General features: G+C 44.6%; 1 long non-coding RNA gene across 2 annotated transcripts in view; it reads right to left on the reverse strand.

Moving 5' to 3' along the window:
* LOC139759874 (uncharacterized) overlaps positions 1–20,352 on the reverse strand; it is an 84,042-nt gene that overhangs the window by 16,719 nt on the left and 46,971 nt on the right. The window lies entirely within an intron of this gene.

The following is a 20,352-nucleotide window of genomic DNA, read 5'->3' on the forward strand; positions in this document are numbered from 1 at the left end:
TGGATTAGGGCATAGGTACTGAGTCTGCAGGTGTTAAGACAATGCGTCCAATGATCCAGCCCATTTAGGTGGGCGAGACTGGAGATGACTGAAGTTTTTCAGCAAAAGGAAGAGTGGGAAGTGAGGAGCATATAAATGGTTTTAGCTGGTTGGATTTTAGCACTGAATATAAAATGTGATTGTGTTACCAATACTATTAAAGTTTATCTGATTTATATAAACAGTGAATTGAAGAAGTGTATGTGATGGACACCACAGACAAAAGCACTGAAAATAGAAGAATCACTGAAATCCATATACAAGGAGTGTTTTGATTGCTCTTGACATGTTACCAAGGCAAATTCATAGTCGAGAATATAGTGGGATGATGATTAGCAAATCAAAAAGTAAGGCATGATGATGATGATGTTAAGACGAAGTTCAAAGGGCACAGAAGTAATGCCATATGGAAATAGAAGCTGTTATCCTTTGCACTATTTCCAATATTTAATCAAGTGGCATACTCTAAGCTGAGAGTTTTCCAAGTTTGAGGTTTTTCATTGGTATAATCACTGATTTTTCAGAATGTATGTGGATGGGGCCTAATACTTGTTGACTCGCTTACCAGTGATGATAGGAGCTAGCAGAGATTAAAGATGAATTACAGTCAGTGGTAAATGAGTTTTACACAGTACATAATAGACAATTGAGAATGAGAGAATGAGAGACAGCCATCTGGAATAGAGCAGTGAATGAATCTTTACAGATAAATATGAAAGGCAAAAATGTGTTCATGAACCTAGAAAAGGGTGTGAACTGCAGACATGGAATGCAGCAAACATAACTAGGGTTCAAGGTGTTGCTATGAGCTATTTGAAATGTGCTTAGAACATCAGAAGATAAGATGGAGTATATAATGGTGAACTTTGCAGATGTGGGATGACCCTAGTGCAAAAGTGGTGTCACAGAATGGGTTAAGAGAGAAACATTGGAATGCTATTCTTGTTTAGAGAGAATTTTATGATGATAATTTGGTAAACAAAATATATAGGAACAATACAGAAGGAAATAGAACAAGGTGAAGATAACTGCATCTTGGGAAGAGAATTTGAGGGAATAAACTAGGGAGGAGGCCTTGGAATGTATGAGGTAGGGAAAGTGTTTGCATAGAAGAGATTGGAGATTATTTTTTCATTAACCCACTGGCAGAACAAGGGAAACAAGGCAGTAGAAATGTAAATAGATATAGATGATGGGGAGGTACCTAGAAAAGAATGGTAGAATGCAGGGATAAGGGATCGATATCAGAGATATAATTAAACAGATACCTCAAACAGAACACTGAATATCATACTGTAGAGGCAAAGACTGATTGTTTAAAGGAATATTGGTATGTTACTATCTAAGAAGGAACAGAAAAGGGGGCCAAGTGAGGATGATGCCTCTAAGGCTCAGTCCTCTGTTCTTGGCGCTACCTCGTCAAGAGGGAAATGGCGAATATATGTGTCAGAGGTGGAGGGAACGAGCAGTGGGAGACCAAATTGAAGGTGGAAAGATAGAATGAAAAAGATTTTGAGTGATCGGGGCCTGAACATACAGGAGGGTGAAAGGAGGGCAAGGAATAGAGTGAATTGGAGCGCTGTGGTATACCGGGGTCGACGTGCTGTCAATGGATTGAACCAGGGCATGTGAAGCGTCTGGGGTAAACCATGGAAAGTTCTGTAGGGCCTGGATGTGGAAAGGGAGCTGTGGTTTCGGTGCATTATACATGACAGCTAGAGACTGAGTGTGAACGAATGTGGCCTTTGTTGTCTTTTCCTAGCGCTACCTAACGCACATGCGGGGGGAGGGGGTTGTTATTTCATGTTTGGCAGAGTGGCGACGGGAATGAATAAGGGCAGACAGTATGAATCATGTACATGTGTATATATGTATATGTCTGTGTGTGCATATGTATGTATTCGTTGAGATGTATAGGTATGTATATGTGCGTGTGTGGACGTGTATTTATATACATGTGTATATGGGTGGGTTGGGCCATTCGTCTGTTTCCCTGCGCTACCTCGCTAACGCGGGAGACAGCAACAAAGCAAATGATTAAATGAATATATATATATATATATATATATATATATATATATATATATATATATATATATATATATATATATATATATATATTCTTTTTTTCATACTTCGCTGTTTCCCGAGTAAGCAAGATAGCGCCAGGAACAAACGATTTTAAATCATAATTAATCATATTTTCAATCAGTACAAAAGCCAGAAATGAATCAAAACCCTCAGAACACTTGCTGACATATAAGAAAAAAAAAATCACTTTAAGTATCTTTTAGAAACAATTCATCCGCTCCATCCTAAACTATGCCTCACCAGCCTGGTCATTCACCCCATCAAAACGAAACATAACAACGCCCTAAACCATATGGTACAGATCACCACAACAGTTACCACAAAACATTCAATACCTACAGTGAACTGATGATAACACTTCCAACACACTTATCTCAATATGCTTAAATACTCAGGTCTTTGCACTAGCATTAGAACGTCCTCGCCCAAACTACACGATTACCAATCACAATCCCTATGTATGAATAGAAAGCCAAACCCTAGCCTCACACTTCATCAATCTATTACTCACATATTTCTCCTTTCCCCAGCAAATACAACCCAGACGAACCTGGAACTAAATATCACTTGGTGAGACCTAATCAACGAGCGAATATAATCATGGGATAGACAATATCCAGCGAGCTGATGATGAGCAAAGACACTGTATCAGGTTCGGGTAATTATGGCTTTTATGAATTTATGAAACTGTTCATTCAGCTTCACTCTTGGTGATTAATTGGCATCCTCGTTTCCGTCATAGGTCACTGACCGGGGTAGTTGTGACGTCATGCACAACCAATTACGAACGGTTGGAGAAGACGCACTTCTGGAGTCTTGAAGTTAATATATATAAAACCTAACCTTCTTGGCTTCACTATGGAGTCTACCAGGCGCAGAGATCCTCACCTCTTAGGTACAAAGGGAAATCACCCTTTTTTTTTTTTTCCTCTCACCAATACTAATCCATTAACATTCCATACAAGATGGGTAATACAACATTCCCACAACCCGTCAGTTGGACTCGCAGGAGCACTTAATGACTGTCAGTGACCTTAAGAGATCCTTGTTTATTGGAAAAAACTATTTTTTTTTTCACCGGAGAGTGAACGAAATCACCCTCAGGAGGTCAAAGGCCAGGCCACCGTAACCAAGGCTCTTATCATTGTACTCAAGGGTCGTACCCTTAAGGGTGCTTAAGGGTCGTGACCTCTTGCTCAAGGGTCGTTCCCCTGTGCTGAAGAGCTTACTACCAGGCAACAAACTTCCTTAATGACTCTCTGATTGTATCAAGTACAGATAATTACTTTACTAACAAATGTTTCCCTGCTGCTGGCTGTAGCGCTGTCTTGAAGCTGCAAGAGCCTTTAAAAGAGGACTTGAGAATATGCATAAAACCAAAGGGTCACAATTAAGGGACTTATGCAGCTTTAAGGCAGCGCTACAATCAGTAGCAGGGTATATGATGGAGTTCTTTGGACTGAGGAGTTCTTCGAGAGACTATACTACACCTTTTTGTCCAGTGACTGATATTCTGTCTCGTAGAGGATGACCTTTCAGTCGTCACAGTTTGCAAAGTACATCCGGTGTGAATACCTAAGTGTTCAACGCTCGGCACGAACACTTGTTACTGTAATACTTCTACTAGTTCAAAGCAAAGTGCCGAGATACTGCTAGTTAATAGTGACTGTAGCAATATTACTAAATCAGAGTAACTGCAGAAGTTTTACTAGTTCCACGAAACTGTCGTTGTACTCCAAGTACCTGCAGGAAATGTTGCTACTGCAAAGTGACAGTCTGTATTAGAAGTTTGTGAACTTATAGTTCTAAACAGAAGATTAAAACACTTTACTAGCGGCTGAAGAACAGAAGCACGTACATATATAACAGAAGATTGAATAGCCATAATCAGCGACAGTCTTTTGTCACAGAAGTACCGGGAGAGTGAATGAAAAACCAAACCTTCTCATGAACTTTGCAGAATCATAGCCAGGCGGAGTGTCCTCCAGCTGCCTTGGTCGCTGTGCACGTTTCACCAACTAAATAAATACCCAAGAATTTTACCAAACTATGACAACAAAGGCAATTGGCTCTTCCTATTACCTCTGAGGGAATGAGATCTTTTCCCGCACTGAATAACTTAAATTCTAGAAGATAAGACGAGTAATTTAGATACACTAAACGAAGAATAAGAAGGAAATACATCGCGAAAAGAGAAAATATCGGGCCTGGTGTGGTGGTTGAAGCGAAAACCCATAAATCAGTAGAGTAATTGACTGATCGGAATCATATGTAACTAGATGGTATCCGATCTCTCTCTCTCTCTCTCTCTCTCTTACTCACGGCCATGCAGGCATCAGAAACTCTCTAGCTGGAAGCAGTGGCGGATATGCTTGTGGCCCAACAACTTTAAGACTTGTAGTCTCTCGCACTCGTACGAGCAAGGTCACTCTTCCTCAAAAAAAAAGAGTTATCTAAACTTTAGTATCCCAAAATGGTTGCTAGGGGAAGGGTCCCCAGTGGGATTTCTAAGTATCCCAAAAGGTGGTCAGGCTTGACAGTGTCTATATCTGGTATGCTCTCCAAATGGTCTCAGACTTCGGTGTCCCCAAATTGCATGCGTTTTATTTCCCGAAAATGATCATTCAACTCAGATATGTCTTTCCACGTACTGTTAGCTAAGTGGGGTTGTCTAAACTGGAGCCTGTCTAAGCAGGTGCGACCCTCGAGCACGAAGGTACGACCCTTGAGCACGAAGGTACGACCCTTGAGCACGACGGTGCGACCATTGAGCACGACGGTACGACCCTTGAGCACGACAGTACGACCCTTGAGCACGACGGTACGACCCTTGAGCACGACGGTGCGACCCTTGAGCACGACGGTGCGATCCTGTGGCATTTGACCTAACGCTAAGATGTTCAATCTTCACATTCTTTTTTTCAGTGATAATGAACGCGACTGCATGATGAAGATGCGTTAATTCCTCAAGACTGCTTCAATATACGTCTAATGATAAGATATACGAGTATATTGCTTCTTCGAGACCCACCTTCACTTCGTCCACACCAGATTGGTTCCCTCCTTTCTTTATTTGGACGGGCTATACTTGACACAGCAGGAGGCCAAGATAGCTCCAGCCACAGCTAATGAATTCTGTCTCTCCCCCTCGGAGCCCAGGAGCGTTCTATGACGTAGGAGTGACGTCATTGCCACCGCCTCCGCCGGGGTCTCCTGCTCCCTCCCTCCCTCCTTCCAACCCACCTCGCTCTCCTCGTCCTCTGCCGGCCTCACCAACTCTCTTTAGTTCGGATCTAATTCGGTTTCTGCGCCTATAGCTACCTCCTTGTGTCTTAGGAGTCTGTCTCTTGTTTTTCCGAGAAATCGACGCTTCGGTTGCTTTATCTCCTTGTCTTCTCCCCATTTCTCCTCCTCCTCCTCCTCCTTCTTCTTCTTCTTCTTCTTCTCTCTGATCGCTTTGCGATAACCTTGCCTTACAGTAGAATCTTGTCGCAGGTTCTCGTAAGTCACTCTCTCTCTCTCTCTCTCTCTCTCTCTCTCTCTCTCTCTCTCTCTCTCTCTCTCTCCGTAGACTATCGACTTCTCTCCCTCCCTCCCTCCCTTCCTTCCTTCTCTCTCTCTCTCTCTCTCTCTCTCTCTCTCTCTCTCTCTCTCTCTCTCTCTCTCTCTCTCATTCGCTGTGTGTCTCCTCCCTACGCACCACATCCTCTACAAGAGGCTTGCACTCCAGGCGTGATGCAAACTAACCCTTGTGGTTAACCCATTGTCTGCGTCTTTCTTCTCATCAGCTTGTTCATGTATGCAGCCCCCGCACCTAGCCAGCCAGCCAGCCCCCAGCCCCTTCCTACCAGCGTGATTATGCAAGCACCAGCTCTTCGCCAGCCCCTACCCCCCCCCTTTCCTTCTTCCCAGCTCGGTTATGCGAATCGAGTTGGCAACAGTTTCTCCTGGTTGGACGAGGTCTATTGTGGCAAAACTTTGCCTCGTGAAAAGTGCGCTCGAAATGGCGATGGTAAATGCTTAGCGCCCTGTTGGTAACTCAGGATTACTTAGGGTACAAGGTGTTTCTGGAACTCTTATGGTAACTCCAAGTTGAACATGATAGGGTATAAGACCATCTGGATCTCTTTTGGTAACTCAAAGTTGAGTATGATAGGACATAAGACCATCTGGATCCCCTTTGGAAACTCAAGGTTGAATATGGTAAGATATAAGACCATCTGAACCTCCTCTGATAGCTTAGGATTAAGTGTAATGGGGTGTAAGGTCGGGAAGTGTAGAAATTTGTTAATAGGTCAAAAGGTCTTTTCTCGACCTCGAGGGTGTGTGACGTCAAACGGATAACCAATACTGTCCCATCGCTGCCTCCATACTGAGTTCAGCTCAGTTTTGCTCGAAGGCAAAATATTATCTTTCGCTAACTTATTTTTTTTGGAGACTGTACACACACGTGTGATAAGTCAGTGTTCCTTACTTGAAACAAAAGAAACATGAATATGCTTTACTACGGTGGGAAATTAAGTGATCACCTTCGTCTCATTCAAGTCTGTGTTGCTCTGAAGTGTGACCAAGTTTGTTTAAACAACCGAACCACTGAACGGACGAAGAGAAGGAACGCTAGCGATTAAAAGCATATACTGAATGATTACGTATGTAGAATAGACCAAGTGATTATACGAAAGATAAATGAGTGAAGGACAACTAGACTCTACATTGTGTCTTGTGATGTGAATATATTGTCCAGAGTCAAGTAAAGGTGATGGTTAAGGCGAGAAGCCTCGTACTTCCACGCTACTGGGTAGATCACCTATGCATGAAATTCCTCCCTCTCCTCCTCCACGCCTAACTTCATGTGTCTAGTGGCGTCGTGTGATAATGATGATGATTACCTCACCGAATCAACTTATCTCTGGCTATCCTCATGTCGGGGAGTCCGCCCGAAACCTGACGACGGTAGCATTGCTCGTTGCCCAGGATAAAGGCGTCGGATTTAGAGCGGCCAGACGATGCCAGAGAAGATGAGTAAAGGAACCATAAAGACGGAGGGGATGTGGCTGTTCACACTGAAGGTACCGAGGCTCTTTCTTTCTGTCTGTCTGTCTTTCTCTCTCTCTCTCTCTCGTCCTTTTCATCATAGCCTGGCCTCAGTCTTCGTGAGTGTGATAAACTTTTCTTAACTTCTGCTCTCTTTCTGGAGAAGCTCAAACACTGTACTCGGGGAAGGCAAGCCAAGTCCTCAAGGACCTACGTAACCAAGGAAGGGAGGAGGATAGGTCGACACCGGACTTAGGTACCCTGGGAACGAAGGAGGACATGTCTTCAGTGGACCTAGGTGCCCTGGGAAGGAAGGAGAACAGGTCGGCACTGGGATTCCAATCCATTCTTCCTTTACCCAGACTTGGAATCACTGAAATTCAAGGGTGAAATGTAACCACGAAGCCATCTATTTATTCATTCATCTCCTCTATATCTTCGAAACTTTCTTTTCGTCAGTGATCCACCGCTACACTCATTGGTTTCTGATTAGAAACACTTACAGTCTCGGAAGCCGCAGAGGTCGAGCGAGTACCTCGCATGGATCAACATACTTCGAGCAGGTCTTCTCCCAGAGGTTCCTTTCAGATCACCATGTACTCCAGCCCTGTCATCGCTGCGATCACGCGAGGTAATATGACCATCGCGTTTTCATGTCTTGTTCTTTAGACCTTGAGTAGTTCGCTATGTGTCGACCCCATGGCTGTGGCTCGAAATGTCATGAAACTCTTGAAGATGAGCTTTTTCTTCTTCTTTCTTTGAAGCATCTGGTTCCCGAAACTGTCAACTACTAGAGTCATTAAGGACGTCAATGTCAAGTTATAACAACCCATCGGAAGAAATCGTTCAAATGCCTTCTTCATGTGTTCACGATGGTTCTAAGACCATACACGCTCCCGCTGTACCCACTGTCCTTGATCTACTCAGGGAACTTACCAGTCTTCTATCATGCTGAGGAGCTCAGCGCATCTCCTCATGTTTGCGCTCCCCTGAGGGCTTTGATCATCAATCCACACCGTCAAGTCCTTCTTGAAGACTAGTTTCCCTCAAGATAATTCCCTGGTAAGGGTCTACTTTCAATATAACATCCATTAACGTTCATATTTTTGTCAGTTGGATTCTCACACGTCGATTCGTGGCTCACATTAATAGGAAATGGTTGATCTCTCGTCGCCAGCCGACCTGGAAACACAGACCTCAAAAGTATACCACATTAGGGAGAGTTTACAATCTTTCATGGAGACTTTGGTGTTCGCAGGAAACATCAAGAGCTTAAGGAAACCTTCTGGGAGAGAAATATCAATAAGGCAAACCAATGGCACTCTTCAAGGAGCCATCTTTATGTAGCGTAGGCGAGTGCTTGCAGCCAGTTATACTCGTCACTGCTAATCAACCAACTCTAATAAACGAGCAATTTCCTGGCCTGTCCAGGACACTACACACTCTCAAGATGGAATACGTCGAAGGCCTTGGAAGCCACTGCCTCGTCTTTCACAGTCTGAGTGGGACGTTGTTGAAGTCATCGAGGGCACACAGCCTCACCTTGAACGCCCGTCGGATCGAAACCGAAGGGCTTTTTTCCAGAACATTTACATAGATCCAACTCCTTCGCAAAGGACCTCGGCAAAGGTCGCGTACAGCAACAGCACGTCTCTCTCTCTCTTTCTCGACTCTACCCCGAAAAGCCAGCCTATCGAGAGACGTCCCATTGTAGTATGTGTCGTAAGGAATTCACTCTCAGAGAGAGAGAGGAGGAGAAATTCATTGTCCCGCTGAAACATTCATACACGACTCATAAACGTCCAGCGGGTATTCTTTCCTCATAACCCGGAGACGACAGACAACAGACGATCCTCATTCCCTAAAGAAAGTACTCTCCTGCCAACGAGTTAGTCAATCAAAGAGAAGAGGCATCAGAGTGGTGGAATGATCAAGGAGTTTTCAAGTTTTAGGTCATTGTTTCCACTTGATTATCGCGATTTGTACGTCTTTCACACACTCTTGAAAGAAAGAAAACCTCACACTTTCATCCCTGACTCAAAAGACATTATTCCTTGCTTGGTAAATGTTTTCCTCGTCCGGAAATTTACCATCTTGTTGATACTGTGATCAAGCTTCTTGGGGAAAGTGTCTTCATTAACGTTTAATCTTCGACCTTTAGGAGTAACTTAGGCAGTCTATACTATACTCATGTGGAAGCCAGTCTGCAGCAAACTCGCCCCTTCCCACCCAAACTCCTGTTGATAATCAGGTCTTTACAAAAGGTGGAAATGGGAGCGAACGCGGGAAAAGTGATGAAGCTGGAAATATCCAAGTTGAAAGCCTCCCTACAACAATATCTCTTTCCCCTAGGATTACTTTTCCATCCCAAATAATCTATTTCACACGAACTATTTCTAAACATGTTTATCTTTTTATATTCTCCTCCCTCCCTTTCTCTCTTTCCTTTTTATCTCGTCCCCTTCTCTTTTTCTATTTTGATTTTAATCTCTCCCGTTTCCTTCCCCTCCCTCTTTCTCTCTTTCCCTGACCCTCTCTCCCCTTTAAACCAGCTCTCAACGCGACCCAAGGCTGCGCAACAAAACAAGGTAAATACAAAGGTTGCTATAAATACACGACATTGTGCGACTTCCACCAGTTGTACTCCAGAAGGGGATCTGTCTTCCTGAATGGAATCTGGGTCCCCTTGAATAGGATCGAGGCCTCCTTGAATGGGATCTAGTGATTCTAAACGGAATCAAGGTATTCCAGAAGACGATTTATGTCTCTTTGAAGGGGATCAAGGCCTTCCTGAATAGTATCTAGCTCATCCTGAATGGAATCTAGGCCTCCTTTGCTTAATGAGGCTGAAATATTGCGTGTTCTCCTTCGGCCAAATCTATTGTCTTTAGAGATTTGCTCAGCTCGGGCTTATGTCCCTGTTGTATTATAATAATTTTAGACCAGGTTTTGTCATGTGTGTCAACCTAATGATATACATATATATATATATATATATATATATATATATATATATATATATATATACAACTGTTGTTGCTTTTGTGTGTATAATCACTTTAGTAAATGACATATTCCTTATTGGCTTCAATCTCTATAATGTCCTCGTTTTCTTTCGTTTTCGTTATATATTCTCATGTCGTTATACCGAGTACTGTCATGTCGTTATACTAGCGCCCAACCATGTGCCTCTTCTCCCCTCTGGCGTCTAAATCCATTTCGTTAAGTTATATCAAGTTTCTTTTCCCTTTAGATGCACCGTGTGGTGGCGCAGAGGTGGTGGTGGTGGCTCCCTGACCTTGGCCTTCATGGGAGCCTGGTTCGATACCATATTCTTTTTTGGCTCTGGTGTCGCAATACGACGTCAGAGTGACATCATCATCATCATCATCATCTCGTGGTTTTAGACGTGAAGGTGATTCCTCTCTATCTGTGGCGTCTTGGTGCAAGTTCATAAGTAGTTACTTCTTGAGCTCAAGGTTGTTTTTCTTAAGGTAATTTGACATTCCAGTAAATAGTGCCAGGTTATTACAAGCCAGTCTTTTCTTAGGATATATTCTCCATGGCCTGGATGGGCCATGGAGAATATATTCTAACTATATACTGATAAAAGAGCAGATTTATCACAAGTCCAGTAAACTGAGAGAGGCTGTAAGAGGAATTTATAGAGATAAAAGGGTTCGATAAAGCAGAGAAAGATGAAGACATTTTGATCTCTGGCATAGAAAGATTGAGAGAGAGAGAGAGAGAGAGACTCCTTCAACTATATGTGTTCACTTTAGTGTTCATCAGCAATGTTTTACTTCTTCTGTGACGTTGGGAAAAATATTTTTTCTTCCCCAACAGCCTTAAAAGATGTACAGACAACTCGATTATAAAAACATATTCCCAGCAGCTACAGATACCCTGATCTAAACCCACTGTTCTCAGCTTCCTCGAAAAGACCCGACCCTACTAGATTGGATCAAACCCTACTGTAGTCTTCCGTAATGGGACGGGAGTAAAGAAACCAGGAAGTACTAGCCAGACGAGACTCATGTCTCAAGAAATGATTATATTTTGCTGTTGTGGTGGACGAGGCTGTCTGGAGGTGGTGACGCTAAATAAGTTCAACGATTCCTTTGAAGATGTGTAAGACTTCTGTTGGTTGAGGCGGGAAAATGAAGGATTATTATCATTAGTCTAAGACTTTCTTTCAGCTGTCTTGTACGAGAGGAGCTACGTGGCCGTGTCCAGCACGCCAGACCCTCCTGCAGCAGGGGTAGAGAACCACCATGACCACGTCTGTCCGTGACAGTGTCACAGGCCCCCATCTCAGCATACCCCTGACCTGACACGACCTGAGAGTCACTACGACAGGTCCCTCTGTACACACCCTTGACCTGATGACGTGAAGGACACTACAGGTTCCTCCGCGCACACACACACACACCCTTGCCTGCCTGGATGGTGTACTTCGATGGTGTGGCTGGTAGGTCTGTCTGGAAAGCCTACCTGTATGGTCTTTTCAGATGGTCTACGTGGATGGTCTGCTAGAAGGTCTGCTTCAAGCCCTGACACTTTCCACTTGGCAATTACTTTTCTTCCTCTTTTTCCTTGATCAATTTTCGACTGACATGATTTCGTAAGTAAAATCTATTTTTCATACTTGTCCGTCATTTCTCGCGTTAGCAAAGCAGCCCCAGGAACGGTCGAAGAAAGGCCATATCCGCTCACATCCATTCTTCAGTTGTCATGTGACATTCACTGAAACCACAGGAGGATGTAAGTGTCAGAAGTGGAGGGAAGATGCAGGAGGAGGAAGAGAGACCAAACTGGAGATAGACAGACGGAGTGGAGGAAAAAAAATTAGGGTAACCGGGGCATGAACGAATGGGGAGAAGTGAAAGGCGTGCAGGGAATTAGAGTAAATTGGAGCGATGACATAAAGCAACTTCACCTAATTACCTCGACAGCCTCATCAAACGCTGGGGAGATCAATCGCCAAGACTTGGAACGCTAGATGATGTTAGGAAGACGTGCTAGAGGGCAGTGCTTATTGCATGACCAGGTGTTCCATGCTAGGTAATGAGGGGAAGTGTTTTTCTTGAATGTTTGTCGTGAGTTGTGTTGTGGGTGGAGGCAGGAGTGCGTTGCGAGCGAGGGTTAAAGTGCGTAGTGGGCGAAGTTCAGAGTGCGTTGGAGGCGAGGGGGGGCCAGAGTGAGTTATGGACTAAGGCCACTTTGGTTAGCAACTAATTCCCTTCATGTGTGTGTGTGTGTGTGTGTGTGTGTGTGTGTGTGTGTGTGTGTGTGTGTGTGTTGCCTGTTTCACTGTGGCCATAATGGCACGAGGTCTGTGACTTTGCATAATAACGCAGATCATGTATTCCGAGAGAGAGAGAGAGAGAGAGAGAGAGAGAGAGAGAGAGAGAGAGAGAGAGAGAGAGAGAGTCTGCCTTAATCGTGGCCTGGCCTTGTCTTGTTGACACACACACACCCACTCCCCCCACAGGCGACATCGTTCATGACGTAACACTCGCTGACCCTCCTGCTGCTGGTGGCAGAGCATAGATGCACATCCCTCCCTCCCTCCCTCACCCAAGTCACCCACGTCTCCACTGCGGGAGACGACGGATCGTTCTTGCACAAGCACCTCTGGACAATCAAGGTGGTGTCAAAGGGTCACTGACGCCCTCCCTGTGGGAAGCCTTCTTCTTTTTTCCTAGTAACTGGCTGTTCTGGCTCGAGAGGTTGAGTCCTCACACGAATCTTGAATTTTCGATCTTCGAGGAAGCCATGGGAGGGAAGGGTGTGTACTTCCCTCCCTCACAAATCGATGGAATGCCTTATAATGTCATGTTTCTCCCTTGTGTCACAGACCTTATCCAGACAACTGTTAAAATGTGATGACTGCAGGAGAGCGAGGGAGTCCCTGGTGATGGTCTATTGTGTAACAAGGGCGTCTGTCGTCGATCTCAGTTTTCTGAATAACTCTGGATTGGAGACGACGCTTTTTCGAAAAACCAAATCAGTCGAAAATTGACCATTTCATTTTCATTTCCTATTGGTTCGAAGACGCATCCTGGGAGGGACAGTGGTCTGTATTTCTGTGGTAGTGTTGACGTCCCTGTGGTAGTGTTGACGTCCCTGTGGTAGTGTTGACGTCCCTGTGGTAGTGTTGACGTCCCTGTGGTAGTGTTGGCATCCCTGTGGTAGTGTTGTCATCCCAGTCAGGTATGGGATGTGGAGCGACGTCTGTGTTCCTCCATGTTCCACGTAGGCACTTTTCCCTCTGGGAAAATCCTGTTACACAGACACATCAGGCCGCCCCCCCGGAACTCCCCCCCCCCCCAGCCAGTACCTGTGGTATCATCTGATAACGGAATCTAGTGCCTTCCTGGAGCTGTCACTCGGGCATGGCTCAGAGCAGAATCCGATTTCCCTCTCTTAATGGAAAGGTCGCAAGGGAGACGAGTCCTGCAGATCAACTACTCTGCAAAAAAAAAAAAAAGACGACGTAGTCTTCGTCCTTCTTCTGCCTCTGAGAATCTGGCAGAGTAAGACGACCCTGAGGACGTCCCTGCCGAGGAATTAGCAAAGGATGATTGTCACATCTCCCTCATCGTACGTCAGCGATCTATCTACCTTCAGGAAGAGGACGAGAACTTAGAGCTGATTTCCTTGCCATCTTGCTGTCATCCTTGTCCCATTCCAGCGATACACGTGTTCCTGAGTTTACGTCGGACACGTAATGCATCCGTGAGGAGGGCGGGGTGGGGTACGTATGGCCTCCTTTAGCCTCGACGTGAGGCGTTTCGGAATGAACCAAAGGTCGCATTACTAAGACCGTCCATCTGACACCTCTGGCTCTCATTTGACCTCCGTAGACTCGACGGTACCTTCCTCTACGCTTAACTACTGACGTCCCTGTTTTTACAAGGCGAACCCTGGCCTCTCAGGTGGGTCGTCAGGTTCGTGGAGAGGCGTCGTCGAAGCCCCGGATCACGACAAGAACGCACGAGCGAACTTCAATACGACGCGGTCCACTCGCCATCGTCACATCTCGCTGATTGGGATTCCCTTCGTTGTGATGCATCGTCTCGGATTTGTATCAACCAATTTTTCTCTCTGTGGCTACGAGAGAGAGAGAGAGAGAGAGAGAGAGAGAGAGAGAGAGAGAGAGAGAGAGAGAGAGAGAGAGAGAGAGAGAGAGAGAAAGTTGGGAACAGTCCCCAGGAACCCTTCTCCTTATATATCACCGGATAAAATACTCTCAAACTGAACGAAAGTGCAATTCAAGATGGTTCCTGCAGCTCCATTACACGACTGATGGATGGCATTCCAGACTCTGTATGTTGAGTGCGAAGAAAGTGGTGAGAAATGGTCGTGGGAAGACGAGGCTCACAGTGCTATAAAGGATTGAAAAGATGAACCTTTCTTATTACTTTGAAGAGTCAGATGACTAGAAGACAGCCCAGGAACCATCTCTTACACCCCTGCGTGTCAGGATGGCTAAGCTTGCTTTCTGTCTCAACAGAATCACGATTAAGCCCTGGTAAGATCTTGCCACATTCTCCCTACACGCATCCAACTCCCTTCCGACTCATTATAACTTTTAATCTCTCCATTTCTTCCCTTCCTCCCCATTTTGTTCTTATGACCCCTCCACGTACGGTTGCAATATATATGTTATTCTTGTAAGGACAGGAGTTCGATTTCCTCTCAAAGCTCTTATCTCCTCCTCGTCTGTCCTTATTGGTGTCTCTATCCAATTTCACACAACAGTACAGGCCTGGTGGCCTCAATGGAAACTCGTCCCAGACTAGAAGCTTCATATGAAAGGAATAAAGAAAATTGCACAAATATTTAACGAGATCCCTGAGCAGGTGACCTCTCACGAAGAGCAGGTCAAAAGGTCGTTTAAAGCGCAGATAATCTTTGTTCTGTGAAGAGAGAGACACACACACAGTGAACACATTTCCCCCAACACCGTCTGGACAATTCTTTTACCCATGTCTCAGAGGTTGTTCCAGCTGCCGTCATCACTCATCCTTCTGAATAGACTGGTCCAGCTTGACGATGAGGGCAAATTAATCCCACTTTTTACTGATATTTTCCAGAGGAGAGAGAGAGAGAGAGAGAGAGCGACGGTATGATAATCCTTTAGCTTTTTCAAGAGCCTTTGATCCAGTGGAGGAGGAGGATTAGGAGGTGGAGGAGGAGGATTAGGAGGCGGAGGAAGAGGAGACCTGTGTGCCAAACGAAGCTTATTGTCTTGCTGGGGGAGAGAGAAGCAAGTTCCTCTTAGTCTACAGGCTTGCTAGAGGTGTGTGTGTGTGTGTGTGTGTGTGTGTGTGTGTCTTGGGTAGCTATAGGAACGTGTGGTTTGGTTTGCTTGGGGTTATGACCTAACTTGTAAGGTGGTTGTATCTTAGACTGCTAAGAGATTGTGTCTTGGCTTGCTAGGTGTGGCTTGGCTTGCCAAAGAGGTTGTGGTCTGGCTTGCTAGGAGGATGTAACGAACCTCTCAAATTTCTACGAGGAAGTGAGCTCTGTTGTAGACACACACACGAGAAGGCTATATTTGCCTGTCTTTGGAATGTCAGAAAGCATTTGACACTGAAACCACACAGAAGGCTGGTAAAGAAGTCGCCCCTTCAGGCAGGCATAAGGGGAAGACTTGTACTTCGATGTCATAGTAATGCCAAGGTAATGAGGAAAGTTGAAAGCGAGGGGGATTGTACATAACATACAAGAAGACGTAGACAAACTCCAAAATGTAAATAATTATGGAACACAGTGAGAGATGACCTCAGCGAATATATCGTGGAAATGAACTGCAGAAATCTGAGTGTGAGAGGGACGTGCGAGAGTCGACATTGTCCCAAACGTGAAGTCGTAGTTTTACATTACGAGAAAGATGAAGAAGACAAACTGTCTACTGACATAGAATAACCTTCTCGTGCTTAAAGAAACAATCAGCATGTTCCTCACATCCTACATAAGGCTAAATCTAGAATATGCTTCTCAAGTTTGGTCACCGCACTTAAGCACAAAGAGCTGGCAGAGAAGGTCCAGAGGAGAGCAACAAAGATGATACCACAATTAAGTGAGATGAATCTCACGAAAAAGGCAATAGACGCCAAAGATTTGATCATCATGGAAGAGAGAAGAACAAGGTGTGATGTGATCACAACCTTTAAGGTCTGATGAAGTAGAAAGTGAACACTTCTTTGAGGGTAAGTTAAACAATAAACTTATTAACAAATGCGCAAAGAATTCTATTTCTAACAAACGAGTGGTGGGTGGATGGTGCTAGATGAATAAGGAAGTAGGAATTACAGACAGTTACAGGTAAAATCAATTTGTTCAAGGGATGGGAACCTTACGAGTGTAGAACTTCGTCCCCGTACAGTACAAATAGATAATCAAACACACACACACACACACACACACACACACACACACACACTGCAAACTACCACCATCACGTTTATCTTCAGCAACTCCACTACCACATCTACCACCACAACCACTACCACATTTACCACCACCACTACCACCACCAATATCTACACATCTCCAACACCAGACACAACATCCTAGATTCGCCACCACTGCCGCACCTCAGCGACCATCATCACCACACTACCACAGAGCCCTCTGTGCCTAGCCACTCCATGTGGACATTCCCTTTAACCAAACCTGCCGGAGCTTGATGCTCGTTGGCGGGCCGCGGTGACGTCAGTGATGACGTCAGGGCAGGCACTGCGTCATTCCCAGCATCGACACAGCGTTCTCCTCGTTATACTCATTTTCATGTATTACTCAGTACGTATACACGGGCATCCAGGGCTTCTGACACGTCAGAAGCGCGAGACGAGAGTGATGCTTGAGCTACAGCGAGTACAGGGAACACTGAAGTAATATTCATGTCCTCTCTACACCCTGTGACCCCTGTAATGTTTGGGATGCGTATGTGTATTAGCATATGCTGATGTATGTGCGTCAGTGTATAGTAAATGAGACGGGACGGGCAGCTGAATAGCGTAATCAAGAGTGTCTCATTTACGATGCATACATATATATATCCCAGCCTAAGTAGGTACACATTTCATCGACTAACTCCAGGGGAAGGATGAACAGCTGGGTTAACTGAGAGCAGACTTCCGCAATCGGGATTCGAATTTGTACTGTCGAGTTTACAGGCAAATCTCTTCATGGCCTGAGAGCCAAAATAGAACCATAGATTGAGTAGGTGGGACGTAAGTCTTCCCATGTCTCTGCACGTCTATCATTTTGGCTTCCAGTTCCAGTGTGTTTGTTCCTATATGGAACGAATGCACACACACACACACACACACACACACACACACACACAAGACCATTGTAAATTACGAAAATATTCTCGAGAAGAAAATGACAAGTTTGAAGCGAGGATCATAAATTAGGGTTATGGAAGGGAACGTATATGTTACCATTCTTCTGAGCAGGGGTGGAAGGTGCGCTTCTGCATTCTCTAAGGGAGGATTGGATGGAGGGGAGAAAGAGGGGCGTTCTTTGGAGGCTGGGGAGTTTGGCTGGGAGAGGGGTTGAAAGGGAGAGAGGTTGAATGGGAGGGAGGTTGACTGGGAGAGAGGTTGACTGGGAGAGAGGTTGAATGGGAGAGAGGTTGAATGGGAGAGAGGTTGAAGGGGAGAGAGGTTGAAGGGGAGAGAGGTTGAGGGAGAGAGGAAGGGGCACATCCACCCGCCAGAGCACAACCATCAGGTAAGACACCGAGGGATCCGAAACCATCATGTGTCATCCAAGGTCTCCTTCTGACCCTCCTGGTTCCTGTCTCCTGCTACTGAGTCTGCTCCTCCTCCTGCTTGCTGCTGTGTCTGTTGCTCCTCTTCCTGCTGTGTCTGCTTCTGTGTCTGCTCCTGCTTGTTGCTATGTCTGTTGCTGTGTCTGCTGCTGTGTCTTTCTCCAGCTGTTGCTTGTTGCTGTGTTCTGCTCCTCCTGCTACAGCTGCTCCTACTTATTGCCCGGCTTCACCTTGAGTTCCGATGCGATGCGACCGATCAATTAAGTTTGAGTTTGGACACCTTTTTTTTTTTTTCTTCTTGTCTCGTTCTTGCGAGCGTGATTTGTATGGAGAGAGAGAGAGAGAGAGAGAGAGAGAGAGAGAGAGAGAGAGAGAGAGAGAGAGAGAGAGAGAGAGAGAGAGAGACGCCCCTCGTCAACGAAGACCAGCGGGAAATGGCGAACGCCTGAGAGGGACTTTCCTCCTAATAGATCCTTGTTGTCTGGGTCGTCTGAAGCAACGAATTAACCCATCGTTTTCGGTGGGTCAAGCAGTGCCTCAGCTTTGTTAAGGTGAGCCATTCGTCCCTTCTTGGTGACGTACAAACTCAATCCTTCTCTGATAAGGCCAACAATACGTCATCCACGACAAAGCAAACAATTCATACATTAATTTTTGATGAGGTAAAGAAATCCTCATTCTCGATCAAACAAGCATAAAGCAACCAATTTACCATTCTTGATTAGGCAAACAATTCCTCCTCTTTAATGAAGCAAACAGGATCTCATTTTCTACATACAGTTGATAAATCATCCCTCATTAATAGAGGGTAAACAATATCCCTATCACTCTTTGACGTGGTCAAACAATGTATCATTTTGGACAGGGTGCAAACAAGGACCCATCATCACTTAACAGGGTTTAAAAGACCAATTCTATCAAAAACTATTTATGGGTTATACGCATGATCATCTCTCATATTTTCCCAAGTGTCTGACAGTATTTTTTCCTACACATTTCGTAAATCGAGACTCAAAATAATATCCGTACAAGCTGGACTCAGAATCTCCGTTTGGAGGGCAAATATACTCGACATTATTTTTATAGGCGTTTCTCTACTCAAAGTATATTTGATCGTACACATTATGCTTAGATATCGTGTCCTCGAGGTTATCTTCGTATACAGCAGCTTCGGCTATCGTATTCTGAGGCTGTTATCGTATACAGATGGCTCAGATGTGATATTCGGAAGGCTTATATATATATATATATATATATATATATATATATATATATATATATATATATATATATATATATATATATATCAGCCATCGTGTTCTTGGATTTTCGATAAAACACCATCCCCAGCTATCGTGTTCTAGGTCTGCTGATATAAATACAAGCTCCATCTATCGTACTCGAGTGGCTGTTATTGTACATACCACCTACAGTTATCGTGTTCTGGGGCTATAACCAAAGACAGCATCTACACTATGGTAGAAAATTAGATGATTTACTTCATGATATCAACGCTTTCAGCATCCCCTTTCAACTATGTGTTAGTGTGAGCCAAAGGAACACATACTAGATCATATTATTAACCCCAGTATGGCCTAAAAAGGACATTTCCTCTCTCTTTTTTTTTTTCTAGGTGAACCTGGAAGGTAGATGACAATAAATCCATTAATTCAACCGATAGTGCAATGAGTTTACCATGACGTCACAGCAAACGTCAGCGAGGCAGGCGAAATCTAGCAGTATTCTTGGGCACTAAAAAGGAAAATAACTAGTTTTTTCAGTAAAATAAAGAGAATATGTAATCCATATATGTAGTTATATATGTATTTGTCCTGGTCTGAACGCAGACAGTACAAAAAAGACTTTGATAACATATAAAGGTTACTTGTGACACAGAAAATGTAATGCCTGTTGTCCATATTATTAAGGTTACTTATGAAGGTTGCCAAAATGGATAGTAGGTTGGTTTCCTGTAGGCCGAGAACAAAAACGCTTCAGCGAGGAGTGATAGCGTAGAGTTCGGGAAAAACACTCTCTGCGTAGTCTTGTATACGCAATCGATAGGTTTTCCCCGGGCACTGCTGCCACGCGTCTGGCAGCGGCGGCGCGGTAGTATTTACTGCATAACACGAGGGTGAGGGAGTCAGTCTCCAGACCAAGAAGGTGTGATGTTACACGTCTTATCACCCTCTCCTTCTTGACGGAAACCCTCCTCTCGTTTCCATTGTGACTCGATCTCTCAATGTGCAAGTAGAGAAACCTGGACTATATGATCTGTGCCGAGGACTACCGTGTGTGTTTGTGTTTGTGTGTGTGTGTGTGCGTGGTGTAGTATCTGTTGACCTATGAGTTACCTCAGTTTCGTGAGCCAGCGAGCGACTGCTGTCCGTGCAATC

Source organism: Panulirus ornatus, chromosome 34, assembly GCF_036320965.1.
Source record: "Panulirus ornatus isolate Po-2019 chromosome 34, ASM3632096v1, whole genome shotgun sequence".
In the NCBI taxonomy this organism is placed as follows: Eukaryota; Metazoa; Arthropoda; class Malacostraca; order Decapoda; family Palinuridae; genus Panulirus; species Panulirus ornatus.